Below are 23,411 nucleotides of genomic sequence, written 5' to 3' on the forward strand. Positions count from 1 at the left end.
GCATCTGGGTGAAGTTCATTAAGCAGTGGGTCTGTTGTGGGGAGACTTCTTTACGAAGCGAACACAGAGCACGTGGGAACGGCTGAGGCTGTCGCTCCGAGGTCACAGCTCGTCTCCGGGGACAGCGACTTTAAAAAAGGGAATTGGAAATGATAATGATGAGGCTGATGGTGACAATGATGATAGATGATGCACAGGCGCTTTATAGGATCTTCTTTTTTTTCTGCTTTACACGGCGTCTTTCCCATTGTAACAGAACAAAAGGCAGGACCATATTGAGTCAATGGCCAGAAACAAAAAAAATAAAAAAGTAAATCAAGTGTTCACTGCGACAAGGCGTACCTACAGAAATATGTTTCATATCTCATTACCCACACATACCATTATCTAACACAGCATCCACGTGACATTAACTCTCACTGTATTTGTCTCGTAAATAGTTTAAATGACAGCTGAGGAGCAGGAATAAGCCCCAGAAACTGGAAATACAGTTAGAGGAAAACATAAAGAAGTGTTTTTTTATTAACACAATGAAGAATTGGTCGGTAATGGCCGTATTTGCAAGAAGTATTTCCCCTGCAATATCCACTCTCGCGCAACTAAATCTGCTTACAACACTAAAGCATGATTCATGTTTTTTAGCCATAGCTGCATCGCTTTAGGGACGGCAATGTTGGAACTATTGGATAGATTGTAATGAAATTTACTAGTTTTATTGTTTTTTGTTTAAACATGTATTTATTGAGTTTTTGTACATTTGACAGACAAAAACAGTACAGCAAGGCACATAACAGAAAACAGAAAAGAGATCAAGGATCAAATGTAGTAGCTGTAGTAAGTCATAAGTCTGTATGCTTACAAGAAAAACATACAGCAGTTGTTTGTCTCAATGCCATATAGTACAAATGGCACACTACAGGCATTAGGAGTATGTTAGCTTATTTAGTCAAAAAAAAAATTAACACTGCTTAGTCCCAACATGACATCATGACTTTGCATAAACATACACCTTCACGCCAAGTGGCGTGTTATCTGTACGCATTTTGAGCTATCCGTGTGTACGTCTACAGCGGATGTAAACATACACACCACGTGGAATCGTAAAGAACATTGGGGAAGGATTTATTAAAAAAAAATAACGGTTGATAAAATCCCAGCTCTCCTGGGTGAAAGTCCTGTTTTACCCATCCACCACCTCGACCAACGTCCCTCCGTGGACTTCTGTTCTTTCATACTACTCCCTACGGCGATAATTCACACGTAATGTAGGTCAATGGAGGCCAAACGGCGTTGATAAACACGCTAAAAAGCGATTATACGTCTTGATAACATGCCAAAATGGCATACGAATTGGCGTGTCATACATACGCCACATCATGAGATCAGTCCGTTAGTCCAGCTAGTTATCACTCCAACCATCCACATCCATATTGTTATTCTCAAGGAAATTGAAGAAGACGCTCCAAATTTTCCAAAACTTGTCAAGCCTATTTTTTCGTTGTGCAACTTATCTTTTCTAAAGCCAAGTAAAAAGTCATTCCCCTCAACCATTGACTAGTTTGCTAGTTAAAAAGGTAATTGAAGGATGAAATACGTTCATCCGAAAGCACAACTTTTCCACTGGCCTTATCCAGAGGGCCCTTGTTGCCTAAACCGGGCCACCGGCAGGACTCGGGATGCAATCCTGCACTTTGTTGGCGCACCATCCACCTCCATACAACTTTCTTGCGATACAACAATGTTTGCATAAAGTTTGCAACCAAACACAATCCTAGCAGCAATTCAATTTCATGCAAAACGTATTTAGTAGCGTATAAATGCATTATCGAGGGAGAGCATACAGTCACAACACTACCTTTTCCCATCCTCTACTGTAGTTATTAGCATGTGTTATAATATAACAGTAGAGCATATCCTTTGCACAATCTTAAGTGGGAACTCCACAGATTTCAAACTGTTTTTTACTCCTCAGACCTTCTGCTGAGCCTGTCAAAACCATCTATAACGCTATATAAAAGTATAATGTCATTTGTGTTTTGTGCTTTGTCAAGTCCTAAAATTTAATTAAAAATAACCCTGATTATGTCACAGTGATGTCATCAGGGTAATCTCAGCTTGGACTTGGAGATAAACGTTTAACAGAAAGTCGCAACAGACTAGAGTTACGGAGTAAACAAGGGGATTACCAGGGAGTGACTAACATAAAACATGAAGATAATTCATGCATGCTTGGACGCCGTTATTCTAAGTCATGTTGGATAAGCCCCGACAATCTGAATGCGATTTTTACTGTTAAATGTTACTAAACAGTAAAACACATTACAAATTATATTAAAATTACAAAGACGTATTGAAAAACTTGCAAATCCAATTCTCATGCAAATGTTATAGCGAGGGGCTCAATATCTTTAAGAAATGCAGATTTCTGCTGACTGCTCTTGCAATTAAGCCATTCATAAATTCAATATATTCGTATAATGCTTCAGACTTTCATCAGAGCACAAATTCCTTCTGTGTTAAACATTATTCCGTGAAGTAAATTGCAAAGCCATCCGATGTAAGGATTTTGTTTGATCTATTAATGCGTGTTCGCATCAAATCTTCCGTTTCATTTGGTCCCCGTGTCCTATTTGTTCCCTAGCGGCTCTATTTGTTGTCTCCTCCTGCCCCTGATCTCCCCATGTGATCTATATGTGTCAAAGATGATTTGTACAATCTCAGAGCGAAATAATGTTCCCTCAGATCATTAATCTCTGGTTTTTAACAATCAGAGACGTGCAGGGTATATGAGAGAGTTAGAGAATACAATACAGTGTGGTGCCGGTCCGACATGAGTGAGAGTATCCATAAAAGCCTGTCAGATTAGGTGTGCCAATTCCTCAGTCTGGATTTATTATTATTATGGGCCGTGGACTGCTGGTAAATACTGCCTGCATGCAGATGAGGGGCCCGACGCCGAGACGTCAGACCAGATCACACTCCATTAAGTTCCACCCTGGAGTGGGAGTGCCTGTGTGTGTCTACGCGTGTGTGTGTGTGTGTGTGTGTGTGTGTGTGTGTGTGTGTGTGTGTGTGTGTGTGTGTGTGTGTGTGTGTGTGTGTTGGGAAAAAGTTATTGTATCTATTCACGTACATGTGGAGGATGGTGGGTGAGTTGTCGTGCTGATAGGTAGGACGATGTGTGTAAGGCTATGAAACGTGTTTCAGGGAGTGGCTGTTGGAAAGTGTGTGTCCTTTGTCTAGTGTGTGTAATACATCCGCCTACAGAAAAAAAAAAAAACACACAACTCTATCACAGATGCTCTACCCACAGAAGAAACAACATCGTGACACTTCAGACAATCCAATCCTCGGCATCAGCATCATCTGCACAGGCAGACTGCAGAGAAGGACAGCAGCAATAACTTGGATTCACATCCGAGTCCCCAACTCTCTTCCAGAAGTTGGCACAGGGCGATCTAAAGCTATGAGTGTTTGTTCTCTCCCGGTTTCCTACTTTCATACTCTCCACCTACGTATTAGCATGACTTTGAGCGCACCTTTGTGTATGAGCATCTGCATAGCGAACAAAGCCCTGCAGCTGCTAAAACGCAACTCGTACAGTATCTTCTCTCTCGCTCCCTACCATCTCTCTTTTCTCTTGATCTTTACACTCACTGCTTTGCTTTCACTCCCTCCTCTTCTACTCCCCGTTATTATTTCTTCCTTTGGTTGCTTCCCTCAATTTGCTGTTCCTGTCTCACCGTTTCTTTCCCTCCCGGTTGCTTTGTTTCTCTCTCTCTCTCTCTCTCTCACCATCTTCCCCTACATCCATCTCTACTTTGCGCTGGTACACGAGACACCTGTGGTGACTGTGTGCACAACCGCACTCTTGAAAGATTTATAAAAGGCAAAGTCACACAGTAAAACTGACGGCTTTTTAAATAACAAAACGGAAAGAGTGACTGGCAGATGGGAGATAGCAGAGGAGGGGAGTCTGAAAGTGAGGGGAAAAAATATTGACTTTTCTGTTCAATACTAAGTCAATGTTTGAAGTTTGAAGGAAGTTTTGCCTGAAAGCTTAGATGTTCAGAATAATGGCCAAGAGGACTACAAATGAGGGATGAGAAAAGATGTTTGAGTATGTAATATTTCAGATGAATACACTCAATATAAAATCTTAATGGCTTACCATTGCCAGAAAGTAAGATGAAAATGGTTTGCTGAGTAATGGTCTGGAAACTGTTGATTTTTCTTTTACACAATGATGATTTTTGGAAGGATACATGCATGTGTATAGTATAATTACAAAATTGTACATATGTAGCCCAGCTGCTGGTGCATTAATGTAACTTTAAACCTCTACATTCTCCTTCACTCAGGTACAGTACAGTATATCCAGCTGTCAAAAAAAAAATCAATACTTAAAACAGGAGCACTGAGCAAGCAGCATAGGATGTTACATTTACAAGAAGTCTGACAGTTAAATGTCTTCTAGTGTATGAACTTGGTTTTCGCTTTGTGCAGCAGAACTACAACTTGTGTTGCAGCATTGGTTGAAAGACCCGTGAATACTTCCAAAAACGATTAATTCCCTGTATAAAGGCTTATAATTTTCTACATGAACACTTCTTATATTACCAATGCAGGTTGAGACCAATACAGATAGAGAGCGAGAGAAGAAGAAATTTAGAAGATTTAATGCAGACCCATGGCACAATAAGAACTTGCAAATGATTGTTATTGCTAATGCCAGCATGGTACAACAGTGACACAGTTTGCATGCTAATGTTTAGTAAGTAATGTTTGCCACGGTCGCCATCTTACCTTAGCACGTTAGCATGCTAGCACGATCTAATTAGCACTAGAATTAACCCGAATTATTCAATTCAATTTTATTTATAGTATCAAATCATAACAAGAGTTATCTCAAGACACTTTACAGATAGAGTAGGTCTAGACCACACTCTATAATTTACAAAATTAGACTGTGAAGCTGATGGGAATGTCATTCGTTTTGCACATATTTGATTATAAATCTAAGTATTGGACAAAGCCAAATGTCAAACTTCTGGTGGAGCTAGCAGAAAAGTCAGGGAAACACCAAAGTCATTGGGATTCACCCTCTGGGCACAAACTTCCATGGCAAGCAATCCAATAGTCTCAGCCTCAACCAAGTGGCGAATCGGCTGCCCGACTGACAAATGGACACTGCCATACTTGAATTTTGGGTTTCTATGAGAAGGTTTACATGCTTTAATGTTCGTCAACATGGCATCATGACTTTGTGTAAACATACACGCCACTTTCCTAAAGCCAAAAGGCGTGTTATCTGTACGCATTTTCAGCTATCCACGTGTATGTCTACGCTGTATACAGCAGATGTAAACATACACACCACGTGGCGTCGCCACATTGCGTGTTATCGCGAGAACGTGACGTACTATCGCGAGAACAACTTCATACGCATGTAAAAAGTAAAAAAAAAAAAAGGTTGGGTTTAGGAAAAGAACACTGGGAAAGGCTTTAGTAACACAAAAAAGCGACAAAAACACGCTTAGGAAAACAAACGGTTGGGTTTAGGAAAAAAACATTGGGGAAGGCTTTAAAAAAAAAAAAAAAAATAACGGCTGAAAATCGCCACACGCGGGACGCGATCCCGGCTCTCCTGGGTGAAAGTCCTGTGTTTTTATTTATCTGTGGATGGAGTGTTTTGATACTTGCACAGTATTTACCTCGACCTGCTTTATAATAAAATAAATACATGGAAATCTCACTTTTTACAATATGGGACCTTTAAAACCATGCCGTAGCATGGCTAAAAATGAATCTATTAAGGATACATAACAGCAAACTTTAATCAGGGACCAGACCAAGTGAACTTTAGTTTTAATGACATATTGATCAAATTGAAATTGTCGCATGTGCAGAGTTAACTCCTGTACAAATAAACACCACCTTGTAACAATTATCCCCTGCAGGTGGCACCAGTGTCGAAATTGAAGAAGCCGTTACTTTACATGCCTGTAGATAGCATTATTTCCAGGTCTGAACTGCTGCCACTACGGCTCTGTAATCAGATGATACTGGCTGGACTTGACATCACCTTGTTATCTGTTCATTCATCTCAATAAACGGCAAACCTTCCAGAGAGCACCTTCTCACCACTGCTGCAGGGCTTTAAATTCAAACAAGTTAATATACTAGCTCACCTGTGTGTGTGTGTGTGTGTGTGTGTGTGTGTGTGTGTGTGTGTGTGTGTGTGTGTGTGTGTGTCTCAAGCTGAGCACAGACGAAATAAGGACTAAACATTCTGTCACAGCAAGTGTTTCAACCAAACTAAACTGTCTAAGTGTGTGCCTGTCAACATCAGTTGGTCTTGGAGCACAAACCGTTTTTAAAAGGCAGCAGAGCTTATCGCTTAGGGATATTTGTCAGCTGAGTCATATTAACCGCAGCATTCAATAGAACCTGACCCCAAATATCACTTGCTCTGAGGTGCACATTCTGTAGCATTACACATTTACGTGGGCCCAAAGTAATATGTTTCACTTTTCTTTTTTGGTTGGAACAATGTGCACGCACGAAAACGTGATTAAAAATAAATAAATAAATAAAAAGAAGACAGGGCAGCAGCAAGAAACAAGGAAAAAAAGACAGCAAAATGAAGAAAAAACGGGGGACGAGGTGTCGGCAACACGATAGTCCCTATCCCATCTGGAAAAAGGAAAGATGAATGACGGAAGCTAAATGAAATGCCACTCTGGGTAATGGGAAAGAGCCGGCATCAGGAAAGCAGGTCACTTGAATTTGAAGGGGATGTTCTCGAGAAGCTTTGCCCTCGGGCCTTGTGCATTCAAGCTTCCTCCTCAAGAGTCAATAATATTAGCTCTAACACACACACACACACACACACACACACACACACACACACACACACACACACACACACACAAACAAACAAGCATGCAGGCGGTGCTTCAGCCACGTGTAAAAAACCTTCTTTGAAGCTGACAATCCAGCAAGAACCAGCACGCGCTAAATCACCTCCTATTTTTTGGGGTCTTCATTGGATATTTTAATGTATACAGAGCAAAGCACAAACTGTAGCCATGGGGATGTTAATCATGCTTTTTCTCTCTCCTCCCTACATTCTTGTCTCTTAATGCCTCAATCTCTGACCTCTTCTTTTTTTGTGTGCTTTGCCCTCATCTCTTTCTCTTCCACGTCCCCTCTCTCCCCCTTCTCCATCCCTCTGACCTGGATTATGCTTCTTTTTTTTTTCATCTCCCTGAGCTGAACAATACGCTCCAGCGTATTAGCATGCAGCCCAACCGAAAAACTGAAATCCTGCTCTCAGGCCCCCCTCCTCTCTGTGTCTGTCCCTTTTCCTCTCTTGTTCCTTCCCCATGGCCTTAGCCCTCCTATCTTTACGCTCCCGGGTCTGCTTTCTGGTCACTTTCCATTTTCGTAGCTTTCTCTTTATCTACAAGGCCTCCATCTACCAATTGTATCCTCTCTTGTTATTGGTTTAAATTCCCCTCTCTCTTCCCCCTTCTTTAACCCTCTTACGCTTCTCTACAGCCCTGCCACATCTTTCTTTCTTTCTTTCTTTCTTTCTTTCTTTCTTTTTACATCTACCCCTCCTTTTTATCCCCCTACTCTCTCTCCATTCCTTCCTCATCTACTCACCGCCGCCCACACTTCACTGCCCTGCCGCTGGAGTGCTTGCGAGAGGGGGAGCAGCATGCTTCATTTAATGACAATAATTAATTCTCCTTCTCCCGATCTTAATGAGCCAAATCAGTCACGAGCCAGAGAAAGAGGGAGAGAGGGGAGGAAAAGAAATGAGGGGAGCGAAGGAATGAGACAAGTGCCTCTCATCCTTAATGCCTTCAAACGCAGCTCTGACAGCCACCCGCGGATCAGCTTCACTCGCAAGGCATCCCTCAAACTTTTTCCAAGCGCCAGCTTACTTTTACTCACCTGGTGATCAGATAGCTCTCTCGGTGTCTGATGCCAAACCTGAGTGATGATACTTTGGCGCAGCCGATTTCAAACAATGGAATATATTCCATTTTTTTATTATTATTATTTTTTTACAGCCCACGATTTCGCCCTCTCAACCTGCGATTCTTGTTTTCCGTGTGATGAGTTCTCTCTGTCTTCTTCTCAAGCTATTTAAAGCCGACACTTCAACTAATACAAACAACGGTCCACTCAACTCTCTCACCTTTTTCCTCATTAACTGCTGAGCTTCAGCCTCTTCCTTAGTAGGGTTTTACATAATAAAAGCATCTTGGTTTGTGTCCTTGGTTACTGCTTTGACAATTATGGACTATGTCACAGTAATTACACGCACATGCAACTGGAATTATAATTATTAACCAACCAGCTAATGCACACACATGCACTTCTTCCCTGTCGCACTACAAGTCATATGTGTTTTGCCAACAGTGAGTGACACATGCGCCAGTGGACATGACTGACCATAGAGAACCATATGTTCCCGCATCTTCCCCGCTTCTCACTATGACTCTTAACCTGAAAGCTCTTTTCGTCGCCAGAAGCTATGAATGACTTTCCACGTCCAAAACCAAGCACATATAGCCAGGGGCGCTGTGCTCTCGCTGCGATCCAAACCAGAATGTTTGATTAAAGCTAATTTGATTTAGCCGACAGCTTAGAGACAGTAAAACGGAGGCTGTGTCATTTCTGATCAGAGCACAGCCCAGACTGTAGGTCAGGTCTACGGTGACTGTTCGTCTGACGAACACATTCAACACAAAGTGCAATTTTGTGCATACAAATGATCTCCCGACCAATTAATCATGAAGGCCAACCTTTAAAACAAGCTTCAGTTATGTAAAATGATTACATTCACTATTCAGAGGCCTCTACAATTGGGGTCAATTTAGCGTGACTTTAGAATAAAAAAAATAAAATAAAAATGACTATGGCTATTAAACTTTAAAATGAAATTTGAATAATCTTGCGATGTAAATTGTTGGGTGCACCAATCTAAAGCCCAAACTAGTTTAAAACATAAAATTTAAAGTTTTAATCCTTCATAATATTAAGTTCTGGCTCATTTGGCGAAGCCTGGTAACTGGTGGTAATGCTAAGAACGTCTGAACAATACATCCCAGAATTGTGTTCGACGGGAGCAGGAAACTCACTGTGAGAAGCTACACTGTCAGAAATGCATCACAAGAAGACGAGTAATCACTGTAGCTATACTTATACACATAGGTTTCCTCTTTAAAATGCCTGGGATCGCCACTATAACCTAGCGGGGGAATGGTGGACCCCGCCACTAACAATGCAAACTACTATATAGAGCGATAACAGAAACACTTTATGTTGCCCTAGCATTTATAACACACAATGTTGGCAGCTATAAGGACATTAAGTGTAGACTATATTTCAACAGTTATAACTTCTATGAATACATTTTATTGTCATTCTTTATCTGTTTACACACCAGCCTCCAGTAACGGGAATAAATGCCATCGCGTAAACAGTATCAAAATGGTGTTTGATATGATGAAAAACCTTAAGAATATAACAGATCCATAACGGAACATTATACAACAGCTCATACATGAGTGACACTGTAGCATGTACACTGTTTAATGTGTATGGTACCACAATATATCTTGTCTAACTTCCCCTTTGGGTTGACATTCACATCATGCGCTTTTCACAGCATGATGTCCAAGCTCCTTCATAGTAGATCACAGTGTATGACACTATCAACTAGATCTCACAGATTTGAGGATACAAATCTGTCCTCCTTACAAGCCCCTCCTAATCTGGTTCTTACAGTAGTCTATAGATTCCTCTTTAGACTTAAACATATTATTACTCCCCGGAAAGACCGATTTGACATTGAGGATGGGGAGGGTAGGCATGCTAAGTCACTGCTGTTTAGATAAATTGGACCAAACCGTATCAAAAATAAAGACAGAAATATGTCAGGTACAATCCAGTGCAGCTCCAAAGAGATAACAGCTTTATAGGCAGCACAAATCCTGTGCAATCCATCTCGTTTTAAACTTGAAGTTGTGTCATTGAAACTTTGTTGTGGAGTGTCATGTGGCTAAATAAAAAGGTTAAACAGCAGTGAAATCAATGTAATTACCTTGCCTGCCCAGCCTGCCTACAAGACACTAATGCTACAATTAATAGACAGGAATCGGCAGATGGATTGGTGCTTAAAACAGACAGAGAGATCATTCCTCTGAGCAACTACGCTCCAAGGAGAGGAAAAGGAGAGGAGAGAGGAGGAGATGCAACTCCCAACAGACTCCCGAGGGAGAGGGACATAAGAAAGGGAAGGGTTGACTGCAGTATTACATCACTACATTCACTGCCATAGTTGCTTGCCTCTTTGCTGACATTTCCAACTGTGAAGCAAGGTAAGGGTCAGAAATGATGTCTCACTGCCACAGCTGTGCAATTACACCGGTCGAAATGCAGTGATTATGTTGGCGAGCTAGCGAGACAAAAACAGAGGCCTGAACAATAGCAAGAGGTCACCTTGATACAGCTGCCTGTCGGAGACAGTGCTCCAACACGGAGAAAATGACTCAATTACAACCAGGCACACAGCTGGGAACTGGGAATAAAAGGGGGCAGGAATGGACAGAGGCAGAGAGAAATGGGAAGAGTAAAGAAAAGTACACATGTAGCATTTGTAAAGCTCCCACAATTGATTATATACACATGCTGTGCTACACTGCTGTGAGAAATCTGTGAAGCAGATTATCGGATTGTGCTTAATTCAGGACTGAAACGTGAATGCCCTAAAAAACTGGTTACATTTTTTACCTGAATTGAAACATCTTATGAACTACTTGCAACTAATGTTTAAGGAAGTAAAATTAAATACATTTCAATCAAATAAAGAATTTAATAGGCACTAGGACTAAGGATGTATTACATTTTAGGCATGAGTTTGTACACTGTACAATTACTGCTAAAAACTATACTATGCCAACAGATCATCTGAACATTTTAAGTAACCGTTCTTAATTTAATAAACTTTTTGGGGCATTTTAGGCCTTTATTTATATAAGACAGCTGAAGAGATGAAAGGGGAGAGAGAAGGGGAATGACATGCAGCAAAGGGCCGCAGGGCAGAGTCGAACCTGCGGCAGCTGCGTCGAGGAGTAAACCTCTATATATGGGCACCTGCTCTACCAGTTGAGCTACCCAGGCGCCCTGAGTAACTTTTTTATAGTAATTTTTGGGGAAACTACAAAACTGGGAAAAAAAAATAGTAGTTTGCAGAGCACCCACTAGTTTGACACTAGCTGACCCAGAGGCTTTTAAAAAGGCACACATATTAACATTAATGTTACACAATAGTGTTATGACGCGCATTGTGAGTAGCTACTGGAATATGAATTGCTGTTGTGCTTTATGTGTATGACCTTGGACTTTAAAATGCATGTTTAGTGTCCTAAATGTAATTGGGGAGATTAAAATAAAGCAATAATGTAACTCCAGTTTGTGGTCAGGAGTAAAACAATCATCCAACCCAAGCAGCTTGATTTAGAAGCCCCATCTTCCCTCCTACTCCATCTCTAAATGGGTGACATCTGACAGGCGTCAAACTGAACCGACAGCATTGTCCCATACATTGCCAGGGGCCTCCTACTGTTTTTCTATCCACTGTGGAAAACAAGGATTTTCACAAAATTCAGAGCCTGGCAGAGTGCTGCTCAAACATTCCCACCAGAAGATGCCCTGAGCCTGGAGCTCATCCCTCAGCAAACTCTACAAAATCATCTAGGGAGGCAGAATAAAAGTGCTTAGGAGATTTTTTCTGGCTGTTGATCTACGGTCAAACAGATTCACGACATCAATGATTGGCATTGCAGGCCATGTTTCGGCAGAATTTAACTTAAGAGTATGTAAGTTAGTTTGCACTTTCAAAGGAAAACATACAGCTGAGTATGTAGAGCTAATAAAAGGGAACCCTTGGATTTTACTTCCATTAGAGAAACAAATCTCGACCCTTCTTGACCTGGAACGAAGAAATAACTAATTCATGCATTCATTTTAAACAGTCTAGACTTCTGTATACTTCATACTAGGGATGTAACAATACACTAAACTCCCGATTCGATAGGATTCACGATTTTAAGTTCACGATACAATTTTCTCACTATATTTTTTAACAGAATGAAATGATATATAATATTCATCAATTATTATTATTACTTGTTTATTGCTAGGCCATATGGTTAAATGTAAATGATTATTTAAAATGTAATAACAATAACTTTTTTCTCCAGTCATTTGCTGTTAAACAACAAAAGGAAGAATGATTAAATGGCAGAAGGGTATTTTACAATAATATTGAACTCGACACAAGCTTACCGAGCCGGACCCAATCGCAAAACTAAGTCACGTCACTGTTGTTTATCCGACAGCGGCAGCGTCCGTGCTGTCTCAAAGTGCAGCGAGTGTCCTCTGTGTCTTTAGCTGCAGACTGTTGTATGTCCTGGTGTTGGAATCCTTTCCAGTGAAATACAGTCACACATTACACCGTTTAGCTGTCAGCATTTTAACTGTGTTCAAGCCAGCTGACGTTACTAGATAACGGTAGGCTAACGTTACCTGCTGTATGTTAACTAGCGTCACACCCAGGCTGTTGCATCACAATTAATTTTTTATCTCAACTGGTTGTAATCTTTACACATTTAAAAGTTGATTTTTAAACTATTCACGATGCATCGTTACATCCCTACTTCATACATATGTAAAGCTCTAAATGTCCCTGGGCCGCTTGCAGTTTTTCTATCATTTCATACCGCATCATGGACTCCCAGAACATCCTCTGCCAATCCCCTAAATATTTCGACACTCCTCAAAGAAAAGAAATGTAATGTAATAAATGTTGCAGATAAAACAGACTTTCTGAAGTATCTTCAGCTTTTTGCACACTTGCGGTCTGAGATTTCATCGATCAAACCGAGGCCTGTAACTAATGCAAAAGGCTGCATCAATTTGGCAAGACCTCTGACGTTCTAAAAGAATGCTTCAAAGTGAGAACTTGACAAAGGGCTCATTAACACACAAGCCCTGAAAGTCACGATGGAAACTTTTTAAAAAGGTAATGAAGTCCTTTAGAGCGATGACAAGGCAAACATTTGGTTGAGAAAGTAGTCACATGCAGCTTTGTAAGTGCCCAAGGTAACTGAGCTCCCCTAAGTCAGTCCTCACGGCTTGTAACGCTGTCAAAGATCTGATGCGACTTGGAGTAACAGGCGGTCTTCCTCTTTGCAGAATTCTACTGAGAAACTTGCAAAATCTGGCCATATTTATTGCTCTATTAAATGAAAATACAAGATTTTTGCTGAATTTATGTATTAAATGTGAATTAATGTCAAACTTAATGAATATTCTGCTTCATCGAGAACATTTTCCCACATTTATAGTAAATACAGTGCAATCCTCTGGCAAAATTTCAAGTGTCATAACATACTAAATTACATAAGATAATTAAATTTAATAATTAAATATTTTAGAAATATTAGAATAATGTTAATTCCAAAACTATAAAAGGCATACAATGTGTCAGTTAACACACACACACACAACACACACGTCCTCAGTGTGGAGGCATCTCTGTTGCACTGCAGCTCAAAGATAGAAGAAACTGCTTGGGAACGTAAAAAAAGAATCACGTTTGATCTTTTTATGGTCAACAGATGGTATAAGTAGAGATGACCGCTTTTTGTTGAAACTTTTGTTCAACATTTGAGAAACAATACATGGCAGAGGTTTTTGCAGCACATGTGGAGGATATACGAGGCCCGGTGCACAATACGACTATTCAATATGGTTAAATCAAAAGGGAAAAGACGCATTACAGTGAAGTAGGAATGCACACGTGGGATGAGAGGATAAAAATGATTACACAAAAAAAAAAAAGTCATAAAGTCAATTCCCCAGTCACAGCCGCATCTTTTCCTCACAACTATCAACAATCTGTCTCAAAAATTTGCTCTCGACAGTCTCCCAGAAGGGTAAGTGGCATGTAGGCCAATATAAATAAAGCCTTTCCTGTGCCTGAGGCCGGCCAAGCCTGCGCAGCAACCAGCCAGTTCCTCTGCAGCAGCACACAAACACACATATGAACGTGTACACACACACACACACACACACACACACACACACACACACACACACACACACGGTTATTTATCTACAAGGAGATCTGTGTGAGTACAGTACATGTCAGTGTTTACCACAGTGAAAGATAGAGAAGACTGTTGGACTGAGACTTTTCAGGGACAAACAATGAGTGATTGAGCAGACTGTGTGCACGTGTGTGAATTCATCTCCCTGCACATGCATGTGAGCCTGAATGATATTCTCGACACTCGGTCACACACGCATTTTTCACGTTACAGTCTAATTCTCTTGCAATAGTGAGGCGAACTGGACACCACACATCATTCATGTTTTCACATCAACCGTAAGGCTGAGTATAAGGCTGTAGGTTTGGTTTCACCCATATTGGAAATAGAATGAGAGCAGAATGTACATTCCCATTCAAATAAACAAAGCAGGATGGTAACCATCAGCCAAACATGCAGAGCAGGTGGTAGAAGAGTCTTTCAGCCCTGAATAGTGTCTGCAGGTCTTCTCCTCAGGCTCATAGGGCCCCACCAACCTCTTTTAAGCAACATGTTTGCGACCTCAGAGACAAAACTTCAAGTCTTCAAATCATTTGCCGCTACTTGTTAGGCTTATTTTTTCACGGTAATAACTGAAACTGACCAAGACGAACGCATCATCTTTCAGATTTTGGCAACTGGATAGTCAGATTTCCAGCCGACCAGATCCTGGGCAGACCAATCACAACCGTTTATTATCTCATATGGGGCGAAATTGATGACCGACTCCTGCTGTATGCAAAATACGCGATGACTTCATTTGTGGCTGGGAGCACTGTTGAAAACAACCAAGATTCAAGTACAATTTTCATTTTTGTTTACGGACATATTGATGCAACACAAAAACAACTCATTTCAGCATGCTGTAAGCTGTAAACTGTCTGTTTACATTTGTCCGTTGCTATGCTTATGTCACGTTTCACTGCTCTGATTGGTTGTAGGTCTATCAAATCACGTCCAGAGGCATTTTGGTCTACGGACGTTGATAATGCCCCTTGGAAATCAAAATTGAACTGAGAGGTTCCAGACTAACAGGCATTTGCGATTTAGTCTGGTGATGTCAGGCTAGGAGGACACTGTTTAGAGAGATTTAAGTGTGTAAATCCAACTAAAACCTAGTTGGAAATTACGCCCTTGGCTGTGTATCAAAATATACTATAAGTGCCCAAAGTAAGCATTTATAAGGATAGTGACATGTTTGGATTGATCAAGCATCAGACCTTTAAATTCAGTGCCACCGTTGTAAGACTTTTTTCTGACCTTGAGTAATATATTCTATTGGAGTGGAAAAGATGTAGACTGCAGTTTGTATTTGTAGATTTGAAATGCTAACATAACTATACCAACATTTAAAGTGCTCATATTGTGCTTTTTTGGGGCTTTTCCCCTTTCCTTTATTGTGTTATATATCTTTTTTGTGCACATTATAGGTGTACAAAGTGAAAAATCCAAAGTCCACTCCAAAGGGAAGTACCTTCCAGAGAAAACACTGTTCACAAACTGCTCCAAACAGCTCTATTGTAGTCCAGCCTTTACTTCCGTGACACTTTGTAACACACGTTATAATGCTCGCCTAGCTGCTAGCGTAGCACGCCCTCATACTCTGCTTCTGACAAGCTAGCAGTGCTTACTGCACATGTGCGACTCCCAACAAAGATGTAACAGAAGTGAGATGCCTCACTCGACAGCTAAAACAGAGAGCTCAACACACAGGGTGAAAAGAGGAGCTGCAGCAATGTGTAGTACAACAAATATATGGTGTTTTACCACATAAACCTATTCTGGTACAACCTCTAAATCAGTGTTGTAATGTAACGGAGTACAAATACTTCGTTACTGTACTTAAGTAGAAATTTCACGTATCTGTACTTTACTTCGCTATTTAAATTTATGTCAACTTTCACTTTTACTCCACTACATTTCCTAGATAAAATGTATACTTTTACTCCGTTATATTTCCACTAAGCATCTTCGTTACTAGTTACTAAAAAATAAAATTAGAAGAAATGTGTGCGACTGCAAAAAGGGAGGTTTGGCGAATCACTGCTCCTAGATTGCATTACGCACGCTCCGCACGCCGCGCGCTCTATTTCAGCGCTTGTTTGTTGCTAAAGGAGGAGGAGGAGGAGGAGGAGGACGCACTGAAACCGCCATGGAAGCACGAGCACCTACTGGAGGACCTCCCGTTATCGTTATTGCTTATGTCGACCAGGCTCGACATAAGCAATGGCCCGATGGCCCGGGGCCAGTAAAAACGTATGTCGGGCTGGTTGCAGCCACAGTCACTGGTATGTGCGTTAATTACTTCACGCAGCACTGACTGGAAACGGTTATGGACATTATTAACGACCATTTGTAACGATGAACCTGGTATGTAGCCTACACGATAACTTACCCCCATGATTAAAGAGTCAATACTTATCAATAACCCACGTACCTGTTCTACAGGCAGAAACACGTAGAAACCGATATTTCAGTCTGCGCTGTCCACTCTCGTCCACCGCGCTGTGCAAACACAGCTCTACTCTGCAAATATTTTTTACATCTTTACAAACGAGCTAAAATGAAAGATGTCAGTTTGTAGTCTAACTGTTTGTCTTAATTTGCAACCAATCTTGAACTTTGGACAAACTCTTGTAAACGTAGCTGATTTCTAAACGAGCCATCCTCTCCGCTGGAGCGGTAAACCTATGGATGTATTTTAAGACCAAAACAAATACACGTGGCTACTTAATATGCACGGGAATGACGCATTCTTCATTCTTGACGTATTATTTAGCAACAACATTGTCTTATTTCAAATTAGGCATACAGGACTAATCTGAGATCATTTTCTAGTTAAGAAGCCTATCTAGTTATCATTATGGATTTTCCATGTTTTTAGGGGTTTGCTTACTAATGTAAAAAATATAGCATTCATTTAGTAAGAAAGTGAAAATATCAAACAAGATGATGCTATTAGGTATAATTTTATTTTCTTTATGTGAAAGTCCGGCCCCTGGAGTGTCTGCTTAAAAAAATTCTGGCCCTTGGAAAAATGTAGTTGATGACCCCTGGTCTAGCTTTGCTGCTAATGGCACAACATCCAGTGGCAGTGGCTAGCTGGGTTAGAACCATTTTCTAAAGCATAGGTGCGGCGTATATTTTCCTTCTTTTTTGTCCTTTTAAAATCACACCTATGATATTTCTTTCAGGGCCAGTAAAAATGTAGAAGGGGCCAGCAAAACTCTGATTTACAGGGTAGTGGTGAAGATAACGTCATACACCCGTGTTGCAAGAAATGTTTCTGTACATTGATGTCAGCTCTAAAAATATGCTGTTTGTTCTTTGAACTTAAGATAATTGTGCCTGAAAAGTCCTAGAAAAGAATGTGATTTTGATTTGATGAGTGAGATTAAGAAGATATGGGAACCCTGAATATGCTTTACTATAAGAAAGCCACAATAAAAGTTCTAACCGCTTGCTTTAAAAAAAAAAAAAAAAACGTTTACTTTTACTTCAAATACTTAAGTACATTAAATATCAGAAAATTACTTTTGATACTTAAGTACAGTATATATCAGATACTTTAATACTTTTACTTAAGTAATATTCTAAAAGGTAACTTTCACTTCTACCAAAATCTTTTTCTAGTATGATACTTGTACTTTTACTCAAGTATTGCTTTCTAGTACTTTATACAACACTGCTCTAAATACAGTTATGAACCTGAAAATGAGCATAATATGAGCACTTTAAATGAATAAAAATATGCCTGCTTTCACTATTTTTCTCAGATTTGTCTTCATATTTAATGGAAATATATGTGCTGAACACTTCCATTTTCTATGCCTATAGTTTAGTGAGCCTCTACCCCAGGTTTAGCAGGCTAGTGTCCCTGACAAGACCTGAGCTCCAGTGGAGTCCACACTGGCCCTAAGCGATAGCCGTGGCCCCATTCTGCCAGGAAAACCAATTACTTAGTGTTTCTAAGCCCTCTGAGTGCCCAAAAGGGGCCCATCATTTAACCATGAGACGCTGCAACTTCACTCACTGCCGGCCTTTCACCACCGGGTCATGCCGAAACACAAAGACATGTAAGGCTGCGCACGCACGCTGCGCGCACGCGCGCACGCACACACACACACACACACACACACACACACACACACACACACACACACACCATGTGAACCTACTGTACACACCATCAAAAACACACAGAGAAGTTAGAATTAGTGCATTAGGAAAAAGTCTTACTTCTGATGCTGTTAATGTAATTTATCACTTCAAAATACAGATATACTGTGTATAGATGCACTCGCCACGAAAATGTCAGTGCAGAAAGTTACAGGGCTCTCCAAATTGTATTTTCCGATTAATTTTTAACCAGCGTCGGACAGTGAGTCAGAGGCTAACGGAGTGACCTCTCAGCACCACAGATAGGGTGTCTCCTTACCACCATCACTCACACACACGCATGCACACACGCCGACAGGTAAGTGCACCCAAACAAACACTGACGCACGTATGCGCTCGCACATTCCCACACACAGGTCTGCTGTACCAGACATGGTGTCATACATTACCCTTTACGGGAAGCCTCATTTAGCTTGAGGAAGCTATTCTTGGTTAAAACTGTGATATATCTCTATATGAGGGTCATCAACTATATTGTGTGGTGAAAAGCTTTAACACAAATCTTCTTTAGACCGCTCCGATTGCCTTCGGTACATTCAATATGCTCACTTTTTGTCTGTCTCTCTCTGTCTGTCCATCTCGGCAGGATAAGTTAATGAGTCTAATGAGAACAAAGAGTGAAGGAAAAGACAGCGAGGGAAGGAGAAAAGGGGGGAAAGATGGGGAAGCAATCAGATGTGGCTCTGCCCAGCCCCTGGCAATGACAAAGTGGAGCAATTATGCATGAAGGCTGTGACATTGACTGTGGCATCACCTCTTCTGCTGATCTGTTAAAAAGCAAACATACTCTATAATTCAGTAAGGCACTCACTCAATCACACACACATACACGCAGACACACACATACGCAGACACACTCGTCGCACTGCCAAACATGTTCCAAGGACACAGATGATCATACTTTGACAAATTCACACGTCTGCGCACACGGATGCGCCGCGTCATTGGCTGGTGTGAGCGTTGCACACCGCAGATCAACAGAAGGTCAGAGCTGTTGTCCAATCCCTCTCTCAGTGGGTGTGTTAGGTACTCTGAGAAGAATGTATTCCCTTTACGAGTTTATCTGCTACTTTCAGCCTCTCATTTCTCTCTGGACACTCACACACACACATACACACACACACACAGATACACAGCTTACCCCCCATAACAAAGCACATGCCCACAGCCCCCCTTCATCCCTCTCCACTGCCCCACTTGACGCTTGGGTGCGTTGTGATGGTGTCGTGCTTGAAAGAGATATTGATTACTCACAAGAATGAGCCCTCAGTGGCTCTGGTTTTACACACTCACTCATAAACGTAAGACCTCTAAACAGTCATCGTCACATGTACAGTCTGGGCATAGAACCATTCAGACAAGGTTTCTGTAAGTTTCAACAAGTCAAATTTAAGACTTTCTAAGACCTTTATGAATGAAGTTTAAGACCTATATCACGACATAAAAGTACAACGAAATGCAGAGTCACAAAAGTACTTGCAAAGTAAATAAAATTATTTGCGATGTCGTTTATATCAATATGGTTTAATGTTGCGTTACATGACCCATTCCTTCTGTAAAGGCGTGCCTGTGTTTGGATCTCTCCTCCGCGCAGCCCCGCCCCCATTCACTCACACACGGCTCCACGGTCCAAACTGCTTACATTTGTCTACAGTTTTAATTGTTATTAACACAGCTGTATATTGTTAAGTATGAGAGGGAAACCTGTATTGGTAGTAGTGTTTCCGCTGGTAACTCGCTGTTATTGCGGCCGCCACGGCGAAAAACACATTAGAAGTTATTAAATGCAACTAACTTCAGTTCGTTGAGTAATAGCGTGTAAGACGGAGCTTGCTGGATCATAGTTCATAAAAATGCAGCGCAGTGACGATACAGACATTTCATAACCTAAACAAGACGTGTGTAACGCCGCTGACCCGCCAAAGCGCATTCGACCCGTGCTGGACCCATTCATAATGAGTCAGCCGTCACTCTCTGAGTAGCATACGTTTCAGTCCATCGCACTCCACCTCTCTCCCCCTATGTCTTTCGGTCTGTATTTTATTTTTATTTTTAAGATTTCTGCCTTTATTTTGATAGGAAAGCTGAAGACATAAAGGGGAGAGAAAGGGAATGACACGTAGGAAAGCCCCGCAGGTCGGAGTCGAACCTCTATATTTACCAACTGAGCTATCCGGGCGTCCTCTTTCTCTTTTAATCAGTCTGTTATTGTTGTTAAAACAAGTGAAGGAGCTTTCTCAGAGAGAGAGAGAGAGAGAGAGAGAGAGAGAGAGAGAGAGAGAGAGAGAGAGAGAGAGAGAGAGAGAGAGAGAGAGAGAGAGAGAGAGACCTTCCCATTCAATGGGTTTCTTTATTTTCATGACTATTTACATTGTAGATTCTCACTGAAGGCATCACAACTATGAATGAACACATATGGAATTATGTACTTAACAAAAAAGTGTGAAATAACTGAAAACATGTCTTATATTTTAGATTCTTCAAAGTAGCCACCCTTTGCTTTTTTTTGATAACTGCAAACCCTTGGTGTTCTCTCAATGAGCTTCATGAGGTAGTCACCTGAAATGGTTTTCACTTCACAGGTGTGCTTTGTCAGGGTTAATTAGTGGAATTTTTTCCCTTATTAATAAAAAAGCAAAGGGTGGCTCCTTTGAAGAATCTAAAATATAAGACATGTTTTCAGTTATTTCACACTTTTTTGTTAAGTACATAATTCCATATGAATGGGAATAACTTTCATGTACATGTGTTGCAGCTGCATATTTTCAAACTGGTAAAGGAAACCCTGTCTTTGCATTTTATTTTAATCACAATCTGTTTTAATAAAAGAGCTTGTGAAAAGTGGCTTTGACTTAAAACTGAACATTTAGCCCACTTTGTAGAAAAATACAGAGCTATCCATCGTGTATCGCCATTCAGCGCTAATGAAAAAAAAAAAAGTTAGGTGCACCAGTACAACCAAGGCAAAAAGTTAGTCTGGAGCACTGTATAGAGGTTTAGTTTTCAATCTCACAAATGTCAACCTGCTGGTGGTACTAGAGCAAATATCAGAGGAGCACTAAAACACTATCTGTCCCAAATTTCATGGCAAATCCATCCAAATAGCATTTTGTCAATATATTTAATGAATTCAATCCATCCAACAATTTTTGGAGAAGCTCACGGTTTCACATTTCTTTTTTTTTTTTTTTTTTTTTTTTTAAATCGCACGTTTGGAAGAAGCCAATCTGAACTCCCTGCCAGTGTGACGTCGCAAATGGAAAAAATAAGGAGGCGGAGAGGCCAGCAGTACTGCCAGCCAATCACAGCAGCAGCTTTTGAATCATGCTACACAGCCGGTTTCATTAGAGCAACATGTGCAGCTGTAGAAATCAAGCAGTTTTGTTGAAACTGAACAGCATTCATAGATATATAACGGCCATATCAATTTGTAACAAAACAACCCCCCACATAAAGACATAAGGGCTTTCAAATTTTAAATGCCAAATTTGCTGATAGTCAGCTAAGAAAACCTGGGTGAGCATGGAAATGGCACATGCCAGATGGTTCTCTTGCTCACCATTTGTAATTGGCATACCCTTGAGCCAGGCATCTAACCCCATGACGAGCATGAAAAGAGATATTTGGTGGAAAGAAGCCCTCTGGAACCTAATTTATTTTTATTTTTATCAGCTAGCAAAAAAACACACCAACAAAAACATGAAATGAGGAAACGTCTCATTCACATTCAGAAAAAGAAAATTCCACAGAAACACAACATGACAAATGTATGTGAGACATGCACAAGGCACAAATAATTATGGATTTAAATGAATCAATCCCTCCAACTGTGCTTTAATAAGTCTAATAGTGTGTGATTCATTTCACACTCACCAAGAGTTCTCAGTCTTTCATCTCTCACATGAAAAGACACACAAAGACTCGCACCTGTCAAGATCTACTACAGAGTGCGTTAGCTCAGCATATTTCAGAGCAAATGATCAGCCAATTACACGACTAATTATTGCCTCTTGCAGACTTGTCAGACTGTGCAAGCGCGGGGCAGTGGAGATCAATAGGATGTGTTAATTTGAGCAACACACACATACACACATGCTCACTGCTGAAAGGGAGGAAGATGATCAAACGCTATCAAATGCCTCTGTCTCTCAGAGGACCCCCAGTCAGGCGCTGAGGCAATGGGGGTTAATGGGTGTGCTGCGATGCTCTGAGATTTGCATACAAGAGCATGCAAGTTGAATCCATTATCTGCTCAGCCACACGCACATTTTAAAAAAGGAGAAAAGAGAAGAGATAAAAGAGATACAAATAAATGAGGTTTTGTTTACTTAAGGCTTCAGGCAGGGTCAGGGCTAGGACTAGAGTGGATGGGGAACAGGTATTGCAGAAAGACGTGTGGACTGAGGGACGGATGGAGGGAGGGAAAGGGGAGTATTACAAAACAGCACTGAACTTCAAGTGAACTGGGGAAAAATGGAAGTGAGAGTAAGAGATCAAGAGATGAAAAAAAAACTAAAGGACGGATGATTTAATCATGAGAGAAGAACTACTATTTTCACGTTACAAAAGGAGGGGATGGGGAGAAAGAGAGATGTGGGGAGGGAGAAAGTGAACTGATGACTGATAAAATCCATATGAAAGGAATGGGAGAGGTGGCTGTGTGACTAACAAGTAACAAGAGAATGAGCAGGACAAAAAAGGACAGGGGGATGAAAGAGGGGACAGATCGGGAGGGAGGAATAAAAGAAGGGATGAATAAAAGGAAGAAGGTGATGGGCGCACAGGAAGGAGAAAAAAAGAAGACATTAGGAGCTAGAAAAAGCACACAAATAATGAAGAGAAAGCCAGTCACTGCAAGCAGAGAATATAAGAGACAGGAGTAGCTGAAATATCTGAGCTATAAAAATACCAGAGCCTTGTAGCAGAGGTCCTCTTAGTACATCTGTTGTGACGGCACCAGGGCCGCAGCTACCACTGAGGACACCGAGGTCATGTCTGAGTCATGTATTTTTGTGTTTTTGCCTTATTTGTAGTAATAACACTGAGAAGAATACCATG

General features: G+C 40.9%; 1 protein-coding gene across 18 annotated transcripts in view; it reads right to left on the reverse strand.

The window, feature by feature from the left end:
* nrxn3b (neurexin 3b) overlaps positions 1-23,411 on the reverse strand; it is a 330,684-nt gene that overhangs the window by 283,139 nt on the left and 24,134 nt on the right. The gene's annotated exons all lie outside the window — the stretch shown is intronic.

This window comes from Perca fluviatilis, chromosome 18, assembly GCF_010015445.1.
Source record: "Perca fluviatilis chromosome 18, GENO_Pfluv_1.0, whole genome shotgun sequence".
Classification (NCBI taxonomy): domain Eukaryota; kingdom Metazoa; phylum Chordata; class Actinopteri; order Perciformes; family Percidae; genus Perca; species Perca fluviatilis.